The sequence below is a fragment of the Notolabrus celidotus genome, chromosome 23 (genome assembly GCF_009762535.1).
Source record: "Notolabrus celidotus isolate fNotCel1 chromosome 23, fNotCel1.pri, whole genome shotgun sequence".
NCBI classification, from domain to species: domain Eukaryota; kingdom Metazoa; phylum Chordata; class Actinopteri; order Labriformes; family Labridae; genus Notolabrus; species Notolabrus celidotus.
In genome coordinates, this window is record NC_048294.1 from 6,084,089 (window position 1) to 6,109,231 (window position 25,143).

General features: G+C 41.4%; 1 protein-coding gene across 1 annotated transcript in view; it reads right to left on the reverse strand.

Moving 5' to 3' along the window:
* LOC117807687 (astrocytic phosphoprotein PEA-15) overlaps positions 1 to 25,143 on the reverse strand; it is a 75,309-nt gene that overhangs the window by 25,646 nt on the left and 24,520 nt on the right. The window contains exon 2 of the mRNA XM_034677051.1: positions 23,600 to 23,698. The gene's annotated coding sequence lies outside the window, so the exon portion shown is untranslated. The remainder of the gene's footprint in view (positions 1 to 23,599; positions 23,699 to 25,143) is intronic.

Consider the following 25,143-nt stretch of genomic DNA (forward strand, 5'->3'; position numbering starts at 1 on the left):
CATAAAGCACACAGACACTTTACAGACATCATAGACATATGTTTTTGTATTTACTCCATTTGTATTAAATCCATCCAAAGTCCAAACAAGGACTGGACAATCAGAGCTGAACAGCCCACAACCTGAAAGAATGGGGTCACTATTTAAAATTCTACAACCGGAGTCCTGTTGAAAGCAAGGCCCATCATGCACCTGGTGGAAATTTGCAAGACGATGGAAACAGAAGCAGTGTCGTGTCCCAGTTTTGTGTCTGGTGGTTTTGCGTCGTCAGTCGTGATTCATTAACGTTAGCTAGGTTAGCTTAAAAAGCTAGCATTCCGCTAGCTTCTTCCATTTTACTTCACAGCTTATATGTTTTACTAGCACTAAATGTAGCTAATACTGAGTCTGATGACTTGACATCAGAGAAATGCACCCTTACTTCTGAGTTTTTGTAGTGTAAAGTTGTGTGACTTTCTCAGTTCTAGCGAAAGCAGTTCCCATCATGCACCTGGTGGAAATGTGCAAAACGATGAAGACAAAACAGAAGCCGCTGTTGTTTCCCAGTTTTGTGACCAGTGTTTTTATGTTATTAGACTTGTGTTTCATTATTGTAAGCTAGGTTAGCATAAAAAGCTAGCATGCTGCGAGCTTTTTCCATTTGACTTCACAGCTTTTATGTTTTACTAGTGCTAAATGTGGCTAATATCGAGTCTGATGACAAACTGTTGACTTGAAATCAGACTAGTGCAACCTGAGTTTTGAGTATTTGTAGTGTATAGTTGTGTGACCTTCTTAGTCCTAACCATAGACTGTATATATAATGGACAGCGTTGCTCCGCCTTTTCCCATTGTACAGTTTTGAAGCCAAAATATCCCGTTCCAGAACGCTGACATCTTGTACATTTTCTGCAGCCAGAGTCCTCGCAGTAGGGAACCGTCTCGAAAGTCCTACGGAGTTTCTCTCTATGGCAGCTGTCAATCAAAGCAAACCCGGATGTAAAACCCTGTTTTTTAACCTCTAATAACTAATGAAAAAGAAACTTTTCAGAAAAAAGAGGCCTTGAACACAAAACAGTCAGATAATAACTACATATCACCACAGCATACGGATGTGAGAAACATTCGTACCACGTGTATTTATTTTTTAAAGTTTGACCGCAGCCCCATTCAAATGAATGGGGGAGACGGAGATTTGACCTATACTGCAGCCAGCCACTAGGGGGAGCAGTTTTTGTGGTGGTCTCACTTTGAGCCGAGTGAGATGACGTCCCTTTTTTATACAGTCTATGGTCCGAACGAAAACAATTCCCATCATGCACCTGGTTGAAATTGGCAAGATGATGGAGACAAAACAGAGGCCGCTATCGTGTCCGGTGGTTTTGCGTTATCAGTCGTGATTCATTAACGTTTGCTGCTAGCTTCTTCCATTTTACTTCACAGCTTTTATGTTTCATTAGAGCTACATGTGGCTCATATTGAGTCTGATGACAAACTTCTGACTTAGTTTTGAGTTTCTGTCGTGTAAAGTTGCGTGACATTCTCAACTTCACTTTGAGTGTGTTAAGCTTTGACTTAACATACGAGTACTTCTACTTCCTAACATTAAACACTATACGATGCACAGACTCCCTTTCAAGGTCAGTAAACAGTCATTTTGCTGACACAGTTCATAATAATCACATCTGGGACGCAGTGAAATGGACTCATCATGTTTTATTCATCGGCGTGATGAGCTAACAGTTCAGTTAGTCCACTAATGGCGAAGCAGTCGCTTTGACTTCCAGCTATTAATAGCAGATGTTCCGTTTTGCAAAATGGATGTTTAAGTGAGGTGGATTTTAACCGAAGATGACATTTATGTCGCTTGTACGGCTTGTCATTTTTTCACTGCTAAGCCATCTGGTACACACACATGCGCTCACACACACACACACAAACACACACACACACACACACACCCACACACACACACACACACACACACACACACACACACACACACACACACACACACAGACTTTTCAAATTAAAGCACAATCCTGCCATGCAAAGGTCAAACTCAACGCTCAAAGGTTGCTGGATCCGCCGCCTCTTCTAATCCGCATCATTCCCATAACTGGATCACCATTTCTTTCCCACTTTTTCCTCCTCTTTGTCTCGTTCTCCTCATCACCCCCTCTGCTATTGCTTTTCACTTTTATTCTCAGAGCTCTTTAAGCCTCCTGGGAGTCTTTACGGCCGACAAACAGGCTTGGCTATGAAGTCTGAATCATCACAGGAGCTGAGGGGAAACATTAAAATTGATTTCTGACCATTAATCTTCCTCTGATGTCTCGTTGGCTGAGAACATCTCTTGTGTTTGCTCGCCAAATAAAACACCTCGTGTAACATCATCTTTCTTGTCTTTCTCGCCTCTTACTCTTTCTGCAAATCCCGCTGTTCCCCGCTGGTTTGTTGAAGAGATTCCCCGCACATTAACCACAGGATTAACCCTCATCTAGTCGGTCATTTTCCCTTGCAGCTCCTTTTTCCAGCCACATCACGGGAAATACAGAGATAGAGAACAAGCAAGATTGTGCACAGAACTATGGGATGAGAGGGCAAAAAGAGGGACAGAGAGGAGAAGAAGGAAGCTCAGCCTTTTTCCTTATAGACGGCCTTGTGTCCAATGAGGCAGCGAGGACTGCCAGCACTTATCAGTTCAGAAGCCCAGAGCGAGGGAGAGAGAGAGAGAGGGGGGGAGAGATATGGAGGGACGGAGGAAGCGCTAATCTGGAGAGAAGCAGCGAAGCGCCGGAGAATATAGGCCACTGGCCCATTTTTCATTGAGGAGAAAAGAAGATTTGCTGCGTGTAAAAATAGTGCGACTGATTCAAACAGCTTCATCTTTAATTTTTTTTTGCTCTTTCCTCTCTTGTCATCTTTCTGTGCATCCTCCTCAAAGCCTTTTTTTTCTCCCAAACTTGGTACCTTTGTTCCCCACAATCTTCACTGACATTTTCAAACAATAAATCAGCTCTGGCAGTTTTTGCTCCCTTTTTGTCAGACAGAACTTTGTATGCTTGCAACTTCAAAAGGTTGCACTTTTTTCAGGAATAAATAGGATGCAAAATGGGATTCGGCACAAGAGAGCTCGTTTGAAGAATAAATAGAAAAGGTGAGGAGTTAGCGCGGGTAGAAATAGCTGCTGAGGTTAAGTGACCAAGAGAGAGAAGAAACTGAAGTGACAGAAGAAGTCAGCTATCTTTGTGCTTTAAGTATAGCAATTTAAGCTAGCTGCTTTACTTTGACACAGAGGCATCCTTACAATTAAATGCTACCATAGCAAAGTTAAAGCTGCTGTTGGTAGTCGTGATATAAACATCAGTTCGGAGAGATATTTCGAATGTCAACACCACCCCTTTCCTCTCTGCTGTCGTAACCCCGCCCACAAAAGATTGTTGTGCGTGTTCTATGAGGAAGTAGCATCTTCTCAGCCAATCAGGACGAAGTAGTGGGGCCGCCACTTGACCAATCAGGACAGAGGGTTGGGGAGTAGCTCTGATTGGTCCGTGATAACGGGAACAAGGGGAATAATAACATTGCTTGATACAAAGGCATTAAAAAATAATCTCTTGCCATAATCTCAAATTACTTCACAGATGATTACTTACTACAGATGAGTACGGATTGGTATTATGACCTTTTCTCCAAACCCAGCAGAAAAAAGTAACGTTTTTACAACATTCCTACCAACAGCAGCTTTAAATGGGTTTAATATTTTGTGTCAAGCTACATAGTTCCTTTACTTAGCTGTAGAGTCTTATGTTGTCAATTTAAAAAGAAACTTTAAGGCATCTCTCTTTCTCAGGAATAAAGCCGGATGCAAACATTTATTCTCTGATTTACATGTAGCTATCAATCTTTCCAAATCACCTGATGCTAGCTTCTTCGTAGAGTAACTGAGGAGTTAGCCTGAGTGGGTATAGCTGCCGAAATAAACTGAAAGAAGAAAAGAAGAATCTGAAACTCTATCAACGTGAAAACAAGACTACAGCAAGGCTAGCTAATTCCGTGAGGCTATATATAATAATATAATTAGTACAGCACTTTAAGCTAGCTGCTCTGCTCCGACACAGCAGCTAATCCGAGTTGCCAAATCTCTCCTGGGACACAATTTGTCCCGTTTTTTGGGGAAAATACAAATATTATTCGATTTCCTTCGTTCTGTAGTCTAGGAAGGTCCCCCGTGCTTCTGCGGCTATTTCTAATTGTCTCTGTTTTCTTCCCGTCTATGCATATGTCACACACACGCGCCCCAGCGCTCAAAGCGTCTCAAGCAGGGAGGGAAACTTGACCGAAGAGAGACAGCAAGCTGAATTGACTGATGTACTCCGCGCTGAGGTCTTCTTTTCACCATCTTTTGGCGTCTTCATTTGAAACGGGAGGAGAGACGACTGACGAGGAAGGAGATGGAGCAAATACATGCAAGCCACCAGCACGAAAAAAACATACACTAGTTACAATCCTGATTGGGCGACACCGTCAGAGTTTGAATGGGTAAGGCCGACCCGGGGAGACAATATTTAAATCCAAGGCATCTGTAGTCAATAAATCAACTTTGAATCAATATCTTGGGGCAACAGGTTTAAGTCTTTAGTTGGTAGCCATTATCCAAGCAGGATTATGTATAGTGAGTGGGTGGTGATGCAAATTAGAATCCCTTGAGGGTGAGCATGACCCAAACACAAAATTATATCAACTCTAAAATGCTTTTAAAAATGTAACTCAAAAGCCTCAAAGGTAACGATCCATCTGTTGTGGAGAATCCTTTCATGTCTAGAAAAACAATACATTATCCTTTAAATCCTCAACACTTACTCTTATTATGTAACTAATCCTTATTTCAAATCAACCGTATCCTGAAAGCTGATATATTTGATGCACAATAAGGAAGTGTATTTAATCAAAAGCATTCTCTACAGATTCATTTTGGTCATTTCTTCCTCCTGAAATTTCCGTCATCTCAAGCTGAGTCTGAATGGAACATGATTAGAGCTGAACACAGTGCTGATGAAAGCTTTGTCCTCCTTGAAGAGGGCTAATGGTGAAAAACTGCCGGATTGTTGTTGAACCAGCTTTTTGAAAGCAAGAGGACTTATTTTACACTCGTTCAAACAAAGCAATCTCAGATTCAGCTTTCCTTTGGAGCAGGATAGAAGGAGAGGTCTGTTTACTTTCGATGATTGGAGTTGCTGTGTGAAGGATCTGCTCACTTGAATTCTGAAGAGAAACCTGTGGCATATTAGGGATGGGCATTTCACCCCCCCACACACTGTTTGTGTGGCAGTTTCGTTAACCAGCAACAGGACGAGGTGCTGCTAGTAGCGGCCATAGACTGTGTACAAAATTGACGTCATCTCGCTCATCTCGAAGTGAGGCTGCCACAAAAACTGCTCCCCCTAGTGGCTGGCTGCAGTATAGGTAAAAAACTGTCTCCTTCATTCATTTGAATGGGGCTGCGGTCAAACTTTAAAAAACGAATACACATCGTATGAATGTTTCTCTCATCCGTATGCTGTGGTGATATGTAGTTATTATTTGACTGTTTTGTGTTCAAGGCCTCTTTTTTCTGAAAAGTTTATTTTTCGTTAGTTATTAGAGTTTAAAAAACAGGGTTTTACATCCGGGTTTGCTTTGATTGACAGCTGCCGTAGAGGGAAACTCCGTAGGACCTCGGGACAAAACCGTACAATGGGAAAAGGCGGAGCAACGCTGTCCATTATATATACTGTATGGAGCGACGCCTGCGAGCTAGTTCAGGCAGACAACTCGAGCTGCAATGCCATACATGTCACATGTCCCACTCTCTTATCCATCATCCTATCCTGCCCTCTGCCTCTCAAATTGGTCTATTTAAACTAGGAAAAATCTCCCATCTCTCCCTTTGCCTGTCAACGACTCTGCTGCTGCATGCCATTGCTGATATTTTCTTCTTCCCCGCCGCCTCCCCAGCTTCCACCTGCAGGCTCCGGGGGTGTTTAGTATGTTTTGCTCATCACTCCTCAAAGTCTGCATGTAAACTTATCTGCAGGGAGTGATGAGGCCGGAGCCTGGGCGCCAAACATGAATATGTATTTGCTGCTACAATAAACAATTTAAACGTGAGTTGTCTGACTGAACTATGGTAGCGGCACTGACGGCGTCTGGCTCGACCTTTATGTCAGTGTTTTTGTGACACGGCGTGGCGTGTGTGTTTACATTTCACAGCCATGCTCAGTCTCTGTAAATATGTGTGTAGTAGTGTGAGATTCAGAAACTGTGAAAATTGCAACAAACGTTTTCTTCTTCTTTTGCTATTTAATGCAGTTAGCATTCTTCTTCTTCTGTTACTTAATGCGGTTAGCAAACAGTTTTAAGACGCTCTATAGCCACCGCCTGGCGGGAATACTGTATTACAACCAGGCACCAGAAAAAACTATGACAAATTTTACTTTTAAAATGAGAAAATATTCAAATGAACTCTTATTTATTTATTTAGTTTAGTTTATTCACACACATCATCACAAATGTACATCTATATATATTCAGTAAATATTTTCACAATGGTTGGATGTGTGGAAAGGGGTGACCCCAAGGAAGCTATTTAAAGCTTTTAATAGGGGGTCCAATTTTCCCACGAATAATATGGCAACAGACAAGATACAAAAACAACATACTAATAGACAAAAAAAAAACACAACAGACAATCCCAATATAGTGGTTACATACATAGATTAGTGGTTGCATTGATATGATCAGTAAATTAATCATATCAATCTTCGATTTTTACAAAGTGAACGGTTGCCCATCCCTATTGCATATTGATAAAATTTTACCCCTCTAAGATTCTCAATCCTTTTGCAGATGATGCCGGCTTGTTTTGTAGAGAGTTGTGCAAACTTTGAACTCGTGTCAAGAAGGAGGTAATATCTGCAAAAAGACACTTCCCACACTGGTAAAACAGTATTGTCTTAAATGGTTAATATATTTGTTAATATGAAATATGTGATCACCACTACTTGTGTTTATCAGTTTACATGTTTGTCAGTATTTTCCTCCCTCTCATTTGTCTCTCAGCCATAGAAGAACAGCAGTGGAGAGATTGTGTAGGCAGAGCCAACAATCAATCCTCCCAAGTGGCACACAAACACAAAAACACACACACACAAACACACTCACACACACACACACACACACACACACACACACACACACACACACACACACACACACACACACACACACACACACACACACACACACTGTAGGCACCGTGTGCATGTGTCCTGCATACAGATACCCCTTATTTTTTGGCACAGGCTTGCGTTACGCCAGAGGGTAAAGGTCACGGAAGGAGAGAAACAGAGAAGCACAGAGGGAGAGATTTAGCTGCAAAATTGGAGCTTTTTTTTTTCCCACTGAGATAAATACAGAATGTGAAATTGTGAGTGTGAACGCATGTTAATGGAGGCAAAGAGTGCTGGATTTGCTGCTCAGAAGTGGAGCAGATGGAGCAAAATGTGCTGTTCTTTACAGAGGAGGAGTGATTCATTAGGAAAACACAAACAGATACAAACTCACACCACTAAGTGAGCGAAGTAAAAGCAGACACGAAACCCTAACTGTGCTTTCACACGCTTTATGTTCGTAGTTTAAAACAAAAAGGGCAAAATAACAGGTCATTTAGCATCACATTGCTCCTTTATGATCCAAAATGAAGACAAAAATGTTAGTTTAATGGAGAAAAACAGATATTTCAGGGAGCTGCAAACACCGTACTGAGTGTCTTGGAGACCTGGCTGCAACTGACCAGCCAAGGCTTTACTTCCTGCCGTCACCATGGACACACTTCCTGGCCTCGGGTTTAAGGGCAGCGGAAAAAACATCAGCCAACAAGAGCGAAAGAAAAGAGAGTGGAGAGCAGAGAGGATGGATGGAGGAGGAGAAGGAGGGGAGGAAAAAAAAAAAAAAAAAAACAGCAGCTGGACTCGGCATCCGAGTTAAATCTGGAGCTAATCCCTCCTGCATTGTTCAACACAACCCTCTTCCTCTTCTCTCTCCCGCTCACTCTTCCTCTCAGGGATTTATGGAGAGATGTTTTGCAGACAGCGGTTCTCGTTCCAGAAATAATAAGACAGTTTGACAGGGCTTCAACGAGAGTCCTTAAAAACACATTTAGGCGGCACATAAAGCTTTTGGTGGCAGCTTCTGTGACTCCATACAGCATTGATGCTAGTCCAACTGAACTGTCCAGGACGCACTGATGACATAAAGATTGAATATACATGATCCATTTAACTTGATACATGTTTTCTTTTTGTAATTTTAGTTGCAGCTGGAAGAAGTTGTTTTCTTTCTCACGGTTCTTTTTTGTTTTTTTTAGAAAGGTCTATGTTCATTCAACCGTAAAAAATGTGCGTCCATATTTTCACCTCCAAAATTGCATTTGGTCTCATGAAACACTCTGTATCAGTCACTCTTGAATAATTAAACATTTTGTATATACAGAACAAAAGAAGCACTAATTTGGTTTTGGCAACCCAACAACCTTCCGCCCAATGTAAGCTCTCCTTTCAGCTCAGTTTTGGTCTCCACCACCTGCAAGCATAACACGTTTTTTACATCGCTGTTAAATGTTACACTTTCTTTCAACAGCTACAAACTTTTTAACATTCCAACTCTTAAGATAGCTTCTAGCTTTAGCATACATGAGGTTTATCATCAACCTAATGGACCCAATAAAACAAAAGTCTTTCCTCCATTTCAAATAAAAAACGCTGATGAAATAGTTAAAATTCCTTTAACAACACAGATATGAGAAGATTGAGACAGCTTGCATCTAGTTTCTAGATATGAAGCTACAGCCACCTGCTGGTTAGCTTAGCTTACAACTGGTTTAGAACCAGTAAACATATGGAAACAAGCTACCATGCTATCCATCTTTCTGTATAACCTATAGAAACTTCAGCTCAGTCAAAGTGAATTATTATATGCATGCGATAAGTTATATTTGGCGGCATGGCTCTGTTTGGACAGCTCCCTGCCCTTCCACACGCATATGTGGAATGCCAAAGCCTGAGGCGGGGAGAGCACACCACCCCTCCCAAATACAAGGCAGGGAGAGCAGCAGCAAAGGTCCCTCAGACAGAACACACTTGGCCTACACTGTGTCCTACCAGCTTGTGATGCAAGTGCCAGTGAAAAAATCAGCGAGATGGCAACGTGGCACCAAGTAGAATGGCGTAGACATGGACCAGGAGCATTGATTCATGAAGTCCAGATGAAGAGTCACCTTTATGATGACTTCTCACTTCAGTACAGAACCCTTGATAAAGTGGTGCTGCAAACACAACCCAAGGTCCAAGCATTAGCTGAAAATTGGCCATCCCCAAGAATATCATCTACAAAGTGTAGTCACAGTTCATGTAACTGTGAATTTAGTCGTGGAAAAATACTGAATGGAAACTCCTACGTCATGTACATACTATATAATACAGATTAAATAGGGGTTGCATGAAATGGCTATGTCATGCTTTGTATTGTTTATTTAGGTGACTACAAAAAGCAAAGAAGGGTTTGTGTTTTTCAGGATTTTGACATCCGTAAAGGAGAAGTTTGCCAGGCTAATGTTAGCAACTCACTATCAAGAATTGAAGCTGGCAAGCTAACGCTCTGTCTTTACATTGCTGTTAGCTGGTTGAAACATAGACTCTAAGCTTTTTATAATCACTGTGCATTAAAAGTGTTACTGCAGGTCAGTCAATTGGCTAAGCTGATGCAGGTAATGCCTGAAGGTAGTGTTTAAGCTAGTAATGAGATGACATTAGGTGGATGTTTTTTTAATCAAAGAAGCTAGCAAAACAACACAGCAGCCCACAAATAATTAGCTATTCGTAGAAATGTTAACTAGGCCAGATACCATAATTAACATTATCCAAAATGTTATATTTAAAGTTAAACAAAGAAATAACAAAGAATGCTACATTTTTCACAGTGCTCTCTCTACTGTTTGTCTTTCAGTCAGGGGTTGCTGTTGTTGTTGGGACTTCACTGTAATTTAACAACGCTGTTCATTCTGGGAGTTGAACCAGCAACCACTGGGGCAAGGACTATAGCCTCTGTACATGGGGTGCGCACTCAAAGCACCAGGCCAACAGCATCCAGCACATTGTTTGAGTACATGAATGTGAGGAAGAGTGATAGCCAGACAAGGACAAACAAGACGGATGAGTTTCTGGAGCTGTCGTCTGCTTCATCTAGAGTCTAACACTGCGAGTACTCCAAGCGGCTGCAGGAAAAGACCAGATGGCCTTGACTAAAACCAGAGAGAGGACGGAGCCCAGATGTGATGTACAGAGATGCAGGGAGACAGAAAAAAAGAAGAGAAGAAGAGTGAAAGCGAGAGGATGAAGGTTAATGTGACTAGCAGAAATACCAGGAGGTAAATACTGAGCCCTTTAAACACACACAGACACACACACAGGTACACAGCCCTTTATGCTCCCTCCAATCAAAGCCAAGCCCTGTTTATTCCTGGACAAACCTCGCTGACTCGGTGACCCAGAAGTGACGACGGTCAAAGCCAAACGAGACGGCGGCGGTGGTGCAGTCACGCAACGAACCCTCACTGTGCTGCACTGCCATCCAGGTTTACTCCCCTAATCCAGTCAAATCCTGCTTCCCTGCGGCTAAGCCACCGTAAGCAAGCGAGTAACCTTCAGTTACTGATAAGAGTGCACTGTCAACAGACATTACAGGGTGTTTATGCTTCAAGGTGGATGAAAGCTGCCAATGCTGCCACGAGAAGTTTGATTTCCTTCAGTTTTGATGATGCAGGTGTTGTTTAAAGGAAGTGAATACAATGTGTAGTACACAATAAGCTCCTGATGTGAAAGGTTATCAAAAAATGAAATTATAAGAGAAGACTTTAAACTAAAAGTGTATTTTTTAACTCTCTTTTGAGTACCTTCTTAAAACATATTTTGAGATCACATTTTGAGCGCCTTGCCTGATTTATTTAAATATTATCTTTTATGTATTTAGCTCCTTAAAAGTATTTGTTATTTCCTACTTTTGGTGACTTTAACCTTTTTTTTTTTCTTTTTAAAGCTCCAGTCAGGAGTTTTTAACTTGTAATGAAACAGACTGATGTTAACACTGACGACTCTTCATGAAAAACGAAAGTAAACAAGGCCATTAGCATAAACACAGACTGTTTCTACATAGCTATTTTTAAGGCCTGAAACTGCTGACGGAGATACAATTAAGATGAGACAGCAGAGACTCTTGTTGAGTGATACAGTAACTGTCAAAAGAAAAGAGTGTAAGATGTTTTGTAAAAAAAAATTAATAAAAATAGTTATACATGTGTACGAAAATCTGCAAAAAGACTGAGCTACTGTTTTGTCCACAGGGGGCGCCAAAATAGACACAGTGAAAGATCCCCACAGGAGCTTTAAAGCTGATAATGTCATTACTCTTCTCTTTAATTTAGCTGTCTTTGTGGAGCACTCTGGATTGGAAAAGTATCCTTTGACTCAAGTTTATTATGAAGTGAGTTGTAGGGTGCTGTCGGCCTAGCGGTTTAAGCGCCCTCCATATAATAGAGGCTATAGTCCACGTCAAAATAGTTGTGGGTTCGACCCCTTGGCACAACCATTTGCTGCATATCTTCCCCCACTCTCTGCTCCCCACATTTCCTGTCTCACTTCAGCTGTCCTATCAAATAAAGGCAAAAATGGCCAAAAAATATAACTTTAAAAAATCTAAAATGAAGTGAGTTGAACACCAAGGTGTCATCGGCAAATTAGCACACATAGAAATAAAAAGAGTCAACACACACTGATTAACGTACGACCCAGAAAACGCACAGGCAAATGCACAACTACGCGATGCGTCATACTCTGTCCTGCAGAGGATTATATCCCGCCAATGAGTAACCATGGAGCGGGTCAATCCCATTGTTTCAGCACAGATCAGAGAACACTAAGGAGGAATGATATCATGAGCTACAAGGACGTAGCCTCTGTCCGACATGCTCAGGATGACGAGTTGAACTGCCTCCAGAAGTCGGGCTTGATGACAGTCTGTTGCATCATGTGTATGCTGAAAGCACATCCCTCGATTGCCTGCCTTTTGTTATCCCAAATTTGTCAAAATTGGCAGCTTGGACAGTGGCCCAATGTGTCAAAATATGACGCTTATGGTGCCCTTCGAACATCCCTACTGGCTGTCCTCTAACCTAAAGTTTTATTCTTTCGATGGTATAAGATCACAAAATTCTACATGGGTTGCTGAGTGTGTCTGTCACCTGTGCTTTTTTACATCCAGGTAGTAAGGCATTATAATTTACAGCTGTAGCCACTAACCGGAGCTACAGCCCCAACTAGTGGTGGTTGGCTGCGCTACAGCTAAGGTACAACATATGATTGAATCAACAATGTTGAAAATATGAACATATTGTTGATTTCGCTAGTAATTCTTGAGCTGACTAGCGAGGGGGACGACTTTTAGTCAGCTAAATGTGCACATACCTAATCTTTTTGTGAGTAAAGCTAAAAAAAAAAACTTTTTAAGTGTCGTTTCTCAACTCTGACCTCCGTCTTACGTCTAAGGGTTGCTAACCAGACTGTTAAAGATGGCCACACAAGGACAAGGACGTCCAGGCTGGAAGTCATATCTCACTAACTACTGGCTAGCAGAAGCAAATTTTAATGTAGCCATTGACTGGAGCTACAGCCCCAGATAGTGGCGGTTGGCTGCGCTACAGCTGAGGTACCACATATGATTGAGCCTACGATGTTAAAAATATGAACATATAGTTGATTTAGCTAGTAATTCCTAAACTGACTAGCTAGGGGGACTTTTAATTGTCGTTTCTCAACTCTGACACCCGTCTTACGTCTAAGGTTGCTAACCAGACTGTTAAATAAAGAAAGAAGAAAGAAACGTACTTTATTAATCCCCATGGGGGAAATTAAAATTTTCCACTCGTGTTAATTTTTTTTGGGTGATGCTACACAGTTTTTTTTGGTATACATACAATGTTATGCACAAACATGCACATAGGGAGAGATGTCAGAGGGAGGATGCTGCCATCAACCAGTGCACCCCGAGCAGTTGGGGGTTAGGTGCCTTGCTCAAGGGCACCTCGACAGTCCCCAGGCAAGTGAACCAGCACCTCTCCAGCCACCAGTCCACTTGCCAAATTTAGTCCATACTGGGACTCAAACCGGTGACCTTCCTGTTCCCAAGCCAAGTACCTATGGACTGAGCTGCTGAGCTAAAGACGGCCACACAAGGACAGGGACGTCTAAGCTGGAAGTCATATATTGCTAACTACTGGCTGGTAGGAGCAGGATTTTTGCTAATTTTAAAAAACACACTGATTCTCAATTTTAGAGATACTAATGAGGTAAATTACTGATCGTACTTTTCAAATACAGATCATTTTACAGACCAGACATTGAAAATGAATGGTTTCTTGGGAAGAACACTTCACTCTTCAATCCTTTCATCCAAAAATGTCAATTTATTTTCCTCTTCTACGTCTCTCTTCCCTAAAAGAACAAATTCTGCTATTTGTGTTGATTACTTTGACTCATTTCCATTGTAAAAACACTCATTTCAAGAATTCACCCTGAATTGAGTGTAATATTTTGTTGGCAGAGCTGTCAGTCTTATTTCATGACACTGTCAGCTGTTTCACACTGAAGCGCTGGAAACAAATAAATGGACTGGAAATAAAAGGGATCATCTCAGCTCGCTGCCTCTCTCACATAATGCAATTTTGAGAGCAACTCCACGATTGAGTGTTTATTTTTAATCTCCGACTTTCATCGAAAGGCTTCCAAAAACACTGAAATGATCTCGACTCTCGTGCACCGTGTCAGTAGATGTTCTGAAAACCTCACAGAAATGCATGCAGCCGTGTGTCGGGGCAGTCGCTGTAGTACGAGACCAGATTTGAGGAATCATGGAAATGTATTTGTGTCGTCGATGCTTCATTAGCGTTTGGGCTCTATGGAAGATAAAAATATCTTTGTGCCTCTGGGTGGAGAGAGGGTGAGGAGGGGAGGGGCTGTATATGTGTGCGTGTGTGTTTGAATGTGTGTGGAGATGGAATGAGGAAGCAGGTTTTTTTTCCCCTATTTTGCCGTGAATGTGTGTGTGTGTGTTTCCGGTCTGTTTGTGTGTTTGTTCATGACTGCAATGTCTTTTTGAGCAAAAGTTGCAGAGAAAAAGGTGCAAATTATGAGCCGACGTCAGCCTCTTCAGACTTCCTGCTGTGAAGTCAAAAATATCTCTCCTCCTCATCTCTCCTTTCTTCATTTCAAGCTCTTCCTCATTTCTTTTTTTTTTCTCCCCTGCTCCTTCGTCAAATCCAGACTGCAGGCTTTTGTGAGCATTAATGCAGCAGAGCATGAAACGTGTTTGTGACCATGAGATCATGAGATCCAAAAAACGTTGAACTGAAACACATCTTTCCTCCTGTCTCTGCTCTTCAGGCTCATGCAGGAACATTTCTCCACAATTATTACCTCCTGTGTGACTAACACACCTCCCTGACCTGCTCTGACAAAGAATGAAAGACTGAGATTGAGGGTCATTACTGCAAATTGCACTTATTTCAGGTCCATTCATTTTCATGTGACCTACTGGAAAATAACAGTGTAGTGACAGGTTTATAACAACCAGTTGTCATGTCTGAAAATCACAGATGAGATGAACACTGTGACAAGCTGCTAGAAGGTTCTATATACTGGAGAGTTTCATAGAGCAATAGTTCATACACACATAGAAAAACTGGACAACTTTTTGGGGCTTCCTGTTAGCTTGTTTTCTTTACTTGGACTTATAAACATAAACCAGAACGCTCCTGACACCGAACAATTATTTTTGTGGGCAATCAAGTATTGACATTAGATCTGTGAGTATTCTAGTGAACTGGCAGATACCAGATAATGGACACTCAAAAGCCAATACTCAATATCACATACCCAATGCCCAGTACCCAATACTCCAAACCCGATACTCAATACTCAATACCCAACATCAAAAACCAAACACCGAATGATTGACACCTGTCACTCAGTACCCAATACCAACTACCCAATGCTAAATACCAAGTACTTGATACCCAGAACCAGATATTAAGTACTTGGTACCCAATACTGACTACCTGATGCTCAGTAACAAATACCCAATGCTTGAGACCTGACACTCAGTACCGCAAACCCATTACCATCTACTCAATACCCGATACTTAATACCCGGTACCTGGTACTCAGTAACCAACACCCAAAACTTGATACCTGACACCCAGTATCTAATGCTCAATAGAAAATACTCAATACCCAGTACTTAATAATAATAATAATAATAATAATAATAATAATAATAATAATAATAATACCTAAGTTTTATATAGCCTTTTTCATGAACTCAAAGACGCTTTACAAGAGAGACAATAAATAAATACAATAAAGACATATAAGACAAGCAGACGACAAGGGAAGAGGTGGAATAATTAATGTGTGGGGAATGCCTGTTTGAAAAGGTAAGTTTTTAACTGTTTCTTAAATGAATGAAGTGAGTCAGAAGCACAGATGTGTGGGGGGAGAGAGTTCCAGAGGGTGGGGGCGGCTATGGCAAAGGCCCGGTCTCCCAAGGTGCGGTGCTTGGATTTAGTAATCGGAGTGAGGAGGTTGGAGTCAGAGGATCGCAGGCGGCGGGAGGGGTGGTAGTACTGGAGAAGGTCAGTGAGGTACTTGATACTCAGTACCAGATATTAAATGCTCTCTACCCAATACGCAGTTCTTGACACCTGAAACTCATAACCCAATACCCATTACCCAATACTTGAAACCTGACACCCAGTACCCAATGCCCATTACCAATAACACAATCCCTGATACTTAATACCTAGTACCCCGTACTCAGTACCCAACACCCAATATTCAATACCTTACACCCAGTACCTGTGAACATCCTAGCCAACTGGCAAATACGGGATAGTGGATCCCTATAGCCAATACTCAATATCACTACCCAATGCCCAGTACCCAATACTCAATTGAAAATACTCAATATCCAGTACCCAATACTCAGTGCCAGATATTAAATACTCTATACCCCTAGTTCTTGCCACCTGAAACTCATAACCCAATACCCATTACCCGATATTAAATACCTGGTTCCCAGTACCCAATGCCCTTTACCAACTACACAATCCTTGATACGGAATACCTAGTACCAGGTACTCAGTAACCAGCACCTAATACTTGATACCTGACACCCAGTAACTGTGAATATTCTAGCCAACTGGCAGATACCGGCTAATGGATACCCGAAAGCCACTACTGTAATTATCACATACCAAATGCCCAGTATCCAAAACCCAGTACCCAATACTTGATACCTGACACACTGTTCCCAATACCCATTGCCCACTACTCAATACCCAGTACCTTATACTCAGTTCTGTATATATTTAATACATAAAACCCAATTTGTAATACCTGATACTCTATACCAATTCCCAGCACCCCTTACCCACCACCAAATGCCCAGTCCCCCATACTCAATACCCAATACCTGATTCTAAGTACCAAATACTCATCCAGTTGCTAATTCCAGATTACTCACATCCAATACCTGATACATTATACCCAAGACCAAATGCCAAGTTTTTCACATAATCGACTCGCTATACAGCTTTACAAGTACACCATGTTTCTTTTTTACCAATATGGGAATAATTACATTTATGTTAGCATTTATATTTGAAAATATGTAGTTTCTGAAAAGCAGCAATTTGTAGTTATGTGGCTTAGCTGGCTTCAAGCTTAAAGGCCTAACATGTGTAACAGTTTCTCAAAAGAACACCTTTTAGTCCTCTTCATATCAAGACCGCCCACAGTGCCAGTGTTCAACAAACTAAACAGGATTATAAAACATTTTTACCCTTTGAATGTGTGTCTCTGCTTTGAGAGAGGAGCGACACAGCCAAGCAGACAGGTGCCCAGGTACTGAAGCAGGGAAAACTAATTCAGAGCCAAAAAAATGCTGCGACACAGTCAGCCTGCAGGGAAACTCTGTCAGATGTTTTGATCTGTTGTCCAATAATCAAGAAAATCAGATCAGGAGTCTGGCTGGTCTCTTGTGATCAGCTGCTGACTTGTTTGGCTGCCTGTTTCAGGGGCATGGGCACGAAATTTAAAAAGACAAGCGAGGAAAGGCCCCGAGGGAGAGGAGGAAGAAAGAGTGGGACGAAGATGAAGAAGAAGAAGAGGAGAGGGGGATATTGAGATGTTAAAGTCAAGCAGCCTGATGCAAGTTACGCTCTCAGTGAGTCCGACTACAACCCGTCTCCCGATGAGAAGACGAGAGCCAGATGGCCGAGCAGTCGCTCTAATGGCTTCTCATTTCCTCGAGGGGGTTGAAGTTCGCCGAGCAAATTCATCATTTGAAGAGGAAAGAGGTGAAAAGAGCAAATCCTCTGTGGACGGGAAGCAGAACAAGAACATTAATTTTCAAATAAAAAAATTATGATTATGGAACCTGCTGTATAATCCTAAAATTAACCACAGCGGAGCACGATGAGATTTTACCTAAACATGTACAGGTCAAAATTAGCATAGAGGTAAGAGGGACCACTTTGTTCCTTCACTAACCCTTCTGTTTCTTGTCTTCCTCCATTCACCCTCAGAACATCTCAAACACCTCCACCCTTCCCTTTCCTTTCGTTCCTCCCTTTTATCACATTTCTCCCCCCCACCCCTTCGCACTGCTCACGTAATGTCACACATTCTATTTTTTCCCCCCGTTTCTCTTTCTGACACTCTGAACGCAGCTAACAATCTGTTGTGTGTGAGCTCGGTCTTCTGGCCTTCTGATCTGCTTGGCTCTGTTTCCCTGATCTCCCTCTGACACACATTACACTCTGGAAGTCAGAATGATGTGAATCAAGCCAAGACAAGCGCTCTGTATTTCAATACGCCACGTTTCAGCCATGTCAGCGAAGTTCTACAGAGAAATCCAATGTTCAGCTTTTCATTTTTCATCTGTTAAATGAATATTCATGGTCGTGACAATGATCTCTGGAAATGTTGTTTTGGTATTTCTATGGAAAAGGCTAACTTCCTCCCTTTATTTCATCCTCCACTCCATCACAGGTTTTCCCAGAACTTATCAAAAACTTTAAGCTTTAATATTTTTACATTTTGGGGATCTTTCTTCGTCTTTTTTGTCAAAGTTAAACACTGATGTCAATGCTCAAAAATAGTTCCAACATAAAACTGTAAAACCTAAAATTATAATTTCAAGATTCTGCTTTCCTTATATCTTTAAAGCCCCTGTGCAGCCAGGCCTTCTAAAAATCAGACACAACATATACCCTGCTTTCTTCCTGATCACCTGGCTGTGATAAATACTTGATTCTGATTGGTCGAAACTCCTTAACAAGGGTGATTAATTCTGATTAGCAAGAGAAATGCAAGGATCAATCGGCGTAGGAAAGTCTGGCACATTCATACAGTTTTTGATTTCACCTCTTCCTGTTGACACTGTGGCAAAAACCATACTTTCAGATATCCTTGTCAAGCATGGAATATATTTTTAATATTACTCTCAATTCATTTGGAGAGCACAAAACTTTAGATTCCTAGAGGCTAACTAGTTACCAGCAGAGAAAAGAAGACAAGAGAGGGAAACAGAGGAGAAACTAGTGAAAGAGACATCTTACAAATTGAAGAAAACCAAGGTGGACGGGACCACGTGTATTTGTGTCGGGGTCTGGCTAACTATTATTCGTAACCTGCTAACTATTCATAATCCCTCATTTAATTACAACAGCAAATATTTTGGGGGGATTTTTTTTAAGTCTGAGGAAGTGTTGTTCATTATATATTTGTATAGCGCCAAATCACGACAAATGTTATCTGAAGACTCTTTCCAAACAGAGCAGGTCTAGACCGTACTCTATGTTCTATTATTAACAAAGACCCAATATCAAGACAGGATAAGATCCAGTCCCATCTTACAGACAGGACTCAGTCTGATCTCATCTTAATCCACCATGAGCAGAGCACTTTGCAGCATTTAGCAAGTTACAGTGGCAAGGACAAACTTTCTTTGACAGGCAGAAACCTCCAGCAGGACCAGACTCATGCTAGACGGCCATTATTGACTTAAAAAGTCCCAAAAACTTGATACTGAAGGCTTCAATAAAACACATTTTTACAAAATATTTCATTTGGATTCTGACGATTAAGGCAGTCTCGCCATGCACTATTTACTTGTAGTCCTAGAACTAACTGTATGATGAAATCTGTTCGTTTTAGAGGTTCCTCTGCCTGGAATCTGATCCCCACCAACATGAGAATGGTCCAAAAAATAATGTTCTTTTAAAAAGTAACTCAAACAAATGCTGATTAATTTCTCATAGACACTGTTATGTAATCACTGTTTTGAAACTTTTTGTTTTATTAATTTTTGGGGCCATGTGTTTGTGACAATATTGTTTTTGTTTCCATTATTCTGTAGTTTAATGCTACTCATCATTTATTTACTCAAGTGCTTTATTTAGCATTTTCATTTTTGATTTTCATAATCAGCTGCTATAGCATTTTTGTTTTATGCATAAAGTGTGATTTTAAATAGTAATTTTTATAATCATTGTTTTATTGTGTGGACCCCAGGAAGACTAGCAACCACACTGTGGAAGCTAATGGGGATCCAAATAAAGAAGAATAAAGAATAATAATAAAGTAGTGCTTCAAAAATGGAAAAGATACAACTTTGGATTAGCATTCAATTAGGTGTTGATCTACCTGGGTGACTCCAACCAGGGTAAATAATAAAAAAATAATAGAAAGATGTTTTATAGTCAAAGCTAAACACAAAGCTTGGGATGTAAACTGACACATTGATTGGTTTGACAGCTTAAGTATGGTGCATTCAGGGCCATTATGTAGTTCTTCTACCAGTTAAAAAAACACCAAACCTCCACCACGCAAACAGTTCCCTCCATCTCTTTTAGTCTTTGTCTGCAATAAGCAAACAAAGCACAGAGGCCGACTGACGCACACAACTGGGTCAAAATCTCTTACTACACAGACATGCAAAGCGAAGCTGATAAAAGGCCCGCTCTGACTTTGATGGTGCAGAGTTTGTATCCCACACAACACCTTTGCAGAAATAACTTCAAGCTGCACTGACTGAACAAAAAAGGAGTGAAATGACTTCCTGTTTGGCTCCTGCCTTTTCCCCAGATGGAGGGATAGCTGGATGGGAAATGCGGCTGGAGCATTTGGATAAGCCCAAAAAAGACAGACGAGACGGAGCCAGAAGTTTTGCTCCTGTGATGATGAAAAAGTATCGCTGATAGTTGTTGGAAAACGACAAAACAGCCTGATTTAAAAAAAAAGCGTACAGGTTTTCAGCACCTCATCAGCTACATATTGTAACACCTTGTATGCTTTGACAGGCACCTGCACAAGCCAACAATCACCTTTATCCAAGCTGTTAGCGATGTGTGACAGTTGTACCTTCAATTGCATTTTTATTTTCTGTATTATCGCTCTTTGTAGTGATAATGAGCGAGAAGCATAAGCTGGAGTGTAAGCAAGCATCACACTGTTTGGTTCAGCCTGCTTCACTGTCTTTACAGCAGCTGTTGTTTCACTTGTTGCTGGAGAGAGCGATAACACATGACTGCAAAGAGGGGACCAACCCCAAATACTTATATGAGTTTTCATGAACCCCAGCCAGCTTATGTTGATACTCAAAACCAAGATATATTGTGCGTATAAACCATCTTGGCTTCAAATGGCAAGAGCAGCCCCTGGTTGAACTTAATATCAATCCTTTGGCGTCTTATATTGATGGAGTGTTACCTTTGAGCATCTGTATAAGAGCCAGTTCACTTTGAAATACGATGTACTAACTTTCCTCAACCCCATCAAGTAGTTTTTGTTCAAATAATGTGACTAATAGAGGGTTGAGTTCATGCTAATGGGTCCTTTAAGGTATCCCTTAAACAGACTACAGGAAAACCCAAAAGAGGCAAAACAGAGTAGCCATCAATGGTGTTTTTCTAAAGGACCCCTAAACACGGACAATAGAAGTCAAACTTAAAGCAGCTAAAATCCGACACAAAAGAAGGAACCTAAAATCAGAAACATAAGGGTACCCAAATACAGAGATGTAAGGTACCTTGACCAGACAATAAAGGGTCCATAATCACACAGTTAAGGTTACGGTTAAGGTTATCTCAAAGTTGACAACAAAAGGTAAACTAAACAGACACAAACGGACGATTGAAGATACTCAAGTACGGAGGCCAATGCTTCCTAAAGAGAGACATTTGAGGGTACCTCAAAGCAGGAACTTTATGGCATTCTTGAACAGCCATAAAAGGGTTCCCTTATCTTAAACAAAAGGGTGCCCAAAAACGGACATTGAGGAGCACCAAAGACTAGACAATTAATGATAACTGGAAATAGACACAAAGAGGTACACAGACAAGATGTTTAAAGGAACCCTGAAACAGAAAAGAAAGGGTACCTAGAGATAGTTGATTAAGGGTATGATGCCAAATTTTCCTCTGGACAGACACAAAACCGCACCTTAGATCAGTGACTGAAAGGTATCCTAAAACAGACACCAAAGGTTACCCAAAATCAGACTATAAACAGTGACTAAGAATAATCCAACAAGGCTACGCAAACCCAGCAGTGAAGGTACCTAAACACAGGTACACTAATAAAGCCACCTAAAGGTACATTTTTAAAGGAAACAGGGTACCTTCAAACAGAGTCAAAATTTTCCCTTAAGACAAACAATAGCGGTTGTTCTCAATTAGGCAATAAAGGGTACCGAAAAACAGGAACAGTAGTGCACCCTACAACTGACACCCAGAACCAAAGAATATATAGTTACTAGAAACAGACACAAAAGGGTACAATGAAAAGGCAATTGAAGGTACCCTAAAACAAGAAACAAAGGGTACTCTAAAAACAGATACCCAAGTTACACTTAGATACTTTTGGGGAACTGTAAAGCAACTCATTTAGGGTTTCCTAAAACAGACACCACATGGTTCCCTTAACAGAAACAACAGGGGTTCCCTAAAACAGACATCAAAGGCTATTTGTGTTCAAATTAGCCAAAATGGGGACACAGACCAGGCATTGAAAGTATGCATACCAGAGTTCCACTTTGATACAGGTCACTGTAAAGCAACTAATTCAGGATTTCCTAAAACAGAAACCACATGGTTCCCTTAAAAGATACAACAGGGTACTATCAAACAGACACCCAGAACTAAAGAATATATAGTTACTGGAAACTGACACAAAAGGGTACACCAACACGACATTCAAAGGTACCTTAATTCAAGAAACAAAGGGTACTCCAAAAATGGAAAACAAAGTTACACTTAGATACTTTTTGGGAACTGTGAAGCAACTAATTCAGGGTTTAAAATAAACACCAAAGGGTACCCTGAACAGAAACAACAGGGTACCCTAAAACAGACAACAAACTACTAAAAACAGAGAACTATGGGTACCTAAGTTAAAATGAGCCATAATAGGGACACAATCCAGACATTGAAGGAAGGCTCACCAGACTTTTAAAGTTTCTATAAAACAGGAAACAAGGGGTACCTAAAACATGCACTACAGGGTACCTTAACACAGACACCAGAGGATACCCTGAGACAGAAACTAAAGTGAATTTTGAAATGTATCCTAAGATTCTGAAGAGTAATCAATGCACCCAAGATATGTTTGAAGACACCATGCTACTATCACCTAAGGGTACCCTAAAACAGATGCTACAAAAGTTAGAGTTAGTAACTTATTTCAGATTGCTGCAACCTGAGATATGCACAAACTCACATAGACAAACCCAACTGAGCACACATTTACACAGAAGGCCTTGGTCCGGATGCCGGCATTCTCCACAGGGATAATAGGGCTGTATCCCACTGTACCGCACAGTTCACTGAAGCTGGCTCCGGTCCAGATAGAGAGGCAGCGCGGAAAAGGAACAGGATGCCATAACCTCCCCTCGCACAGTGGACAAGAGCCACAGCTGCAGACACACACAAGCACACACACTCTCTCTCACACACACACAAGGATAAACAGGCCACAGCACCCACGCTTGCATCAACCCACATGAATGCTTGCATCTCCAGAATAACAGACACACTCGACACATCTGCTGTATGTTTTCACGAAACACAGAAACAGACGTGTGCGCGCTCTACAACATATGTACATGTGCAGTTTCATGTTCGATGGGCCCCACGTTCTTCATTAAAACACAACTGTTCTCAGAGCATGCTGAACACAGTCAAAACCTTACATAACGTTCTCTGGATAGAGTGTTTGCTGTAATCGTTCAGCTCTGCTGGCTGACAATAGCACAAAGTAAAGGTGGCTGTGGTGTTGAAAGTGGTGGAGGATTTAGAGGAGGAGAAGCTGCCTTTTGTAGTATTTTAAGGCTCCATGTGACAAGAAAGGCAGAGAAGCTTGGATGTGCAAGGATTTGTCACTGTAAAGAAATTATTCTGTGCGGTTCTGACCTGTTTAGATGTCAAAGAGGCTCCTGAACGCAGCTTTCTAGCAGTGAGGGTTTACTCCTTCAGCAGCACAGATGGGGGGGATGGAGATTGGAACAAGGCCTGCAAAACAGAGAGAATGGAAGCTTTTAATTTTGGTGTTATTTGTTCAAATTAGGATGTTATTCAGTTTCGTCTTTAGCTGCTGCATTGATGCAAGTAGACATTTTTTCTACAGCCAACACTTTGGCAATGAAATGTCACGATAATTGGTTAATAAATGTGACAAAATGATGCTATGTAGGTTGGTATATCCATGCCAAATCTAAGGATTAATGTTTATCCCTCTTACTAACCCTTAACTTTCCATCATCTGAACACATTTTGAAATGTATCTAAAACGCAGAGGGATGGTATTATCTTTTTTCTTATTTAGATAGATAGATAGATAGATAGATAGATAGATAGATAGATAGATAGATAGATAGATAGATAGATAGATAGATAGATCTTTATTTGTCCTTAATAAGGAGATTTGTTGCCACCGTCTGTACAGGAATACATGTATGAACACAATAACCATAAACATCCACCCAGCCTCACAGCAATGGTGCACCACATCCCACAAATATACACACCAGACACATATGCACACACTGGACACATATAAACACACCGAACACATATGAACACACTGGACACATATAAACACACCGGACACATATAAACACACCGGACACATATAAACACACCGAACACATATGAACACACTGGACACATATATGCACACCGGACACATATAAACACACCGGACCCATTACAGTGGCATTCTGTTTAGCAGTGCTATGGCCGATGGGAAGAAGCTTCTGCCAAACCGGGCTCGCCTACAGTAAGGGGATCTGTATCTGCGACCGGAGGGGAGTAGTGTGAAGACCGAGTAGAGGGGGTGTTGGGGGTCCAGTGTTATAGTGCGTGCTCTGCGTATGATGGCTCTGTTGTTGAGGTCAGACAGGTTGGGTGTGGGGAGGCGGATGATTTTGGTGGCAGTGTTTGTGGTGCGTATGAGTTTGTTTTTGTTGGAGACAGTTAGCATGTTGTAGTAGCAGGGGGAACAGTAGAGGAGAATGGGCTGGATGATGCTTTGGTACAGTAACAGTAGAAGGTGGGGGGCGACAGAAAGTGCTTTGAGTTTGCGGATGGCAGAGAGTCTTTGTTGGCAGCGTTTGTGAATGTCAGTGGTGTGTTGATCAAAGTTGAGTTTATTGTCCAACAACAAGTGATTGAAGTTTAAATTTCAGATCTCAATATTAAACTTGGAACACGATCGTAGGCCTTCTCCATGTCCACAAAACACATGTAGACTGGATGGGCAAACTCTCAGGCCCCCTCCAGGAGCCTCTCAAGGGTAAAGAGCTGGTCCACTGTCCCATGGTTAGGACGAAAACACACATTGTTCAGCCTCCCTTCCAGCACCCTGGAGTAGACTTTTCCCTGGAGGCTGAGAAGTGTGATACCCCTATAATTGAACCACCAACCCGGTCGGCCACTCCACAGACACTGTCCCAGAC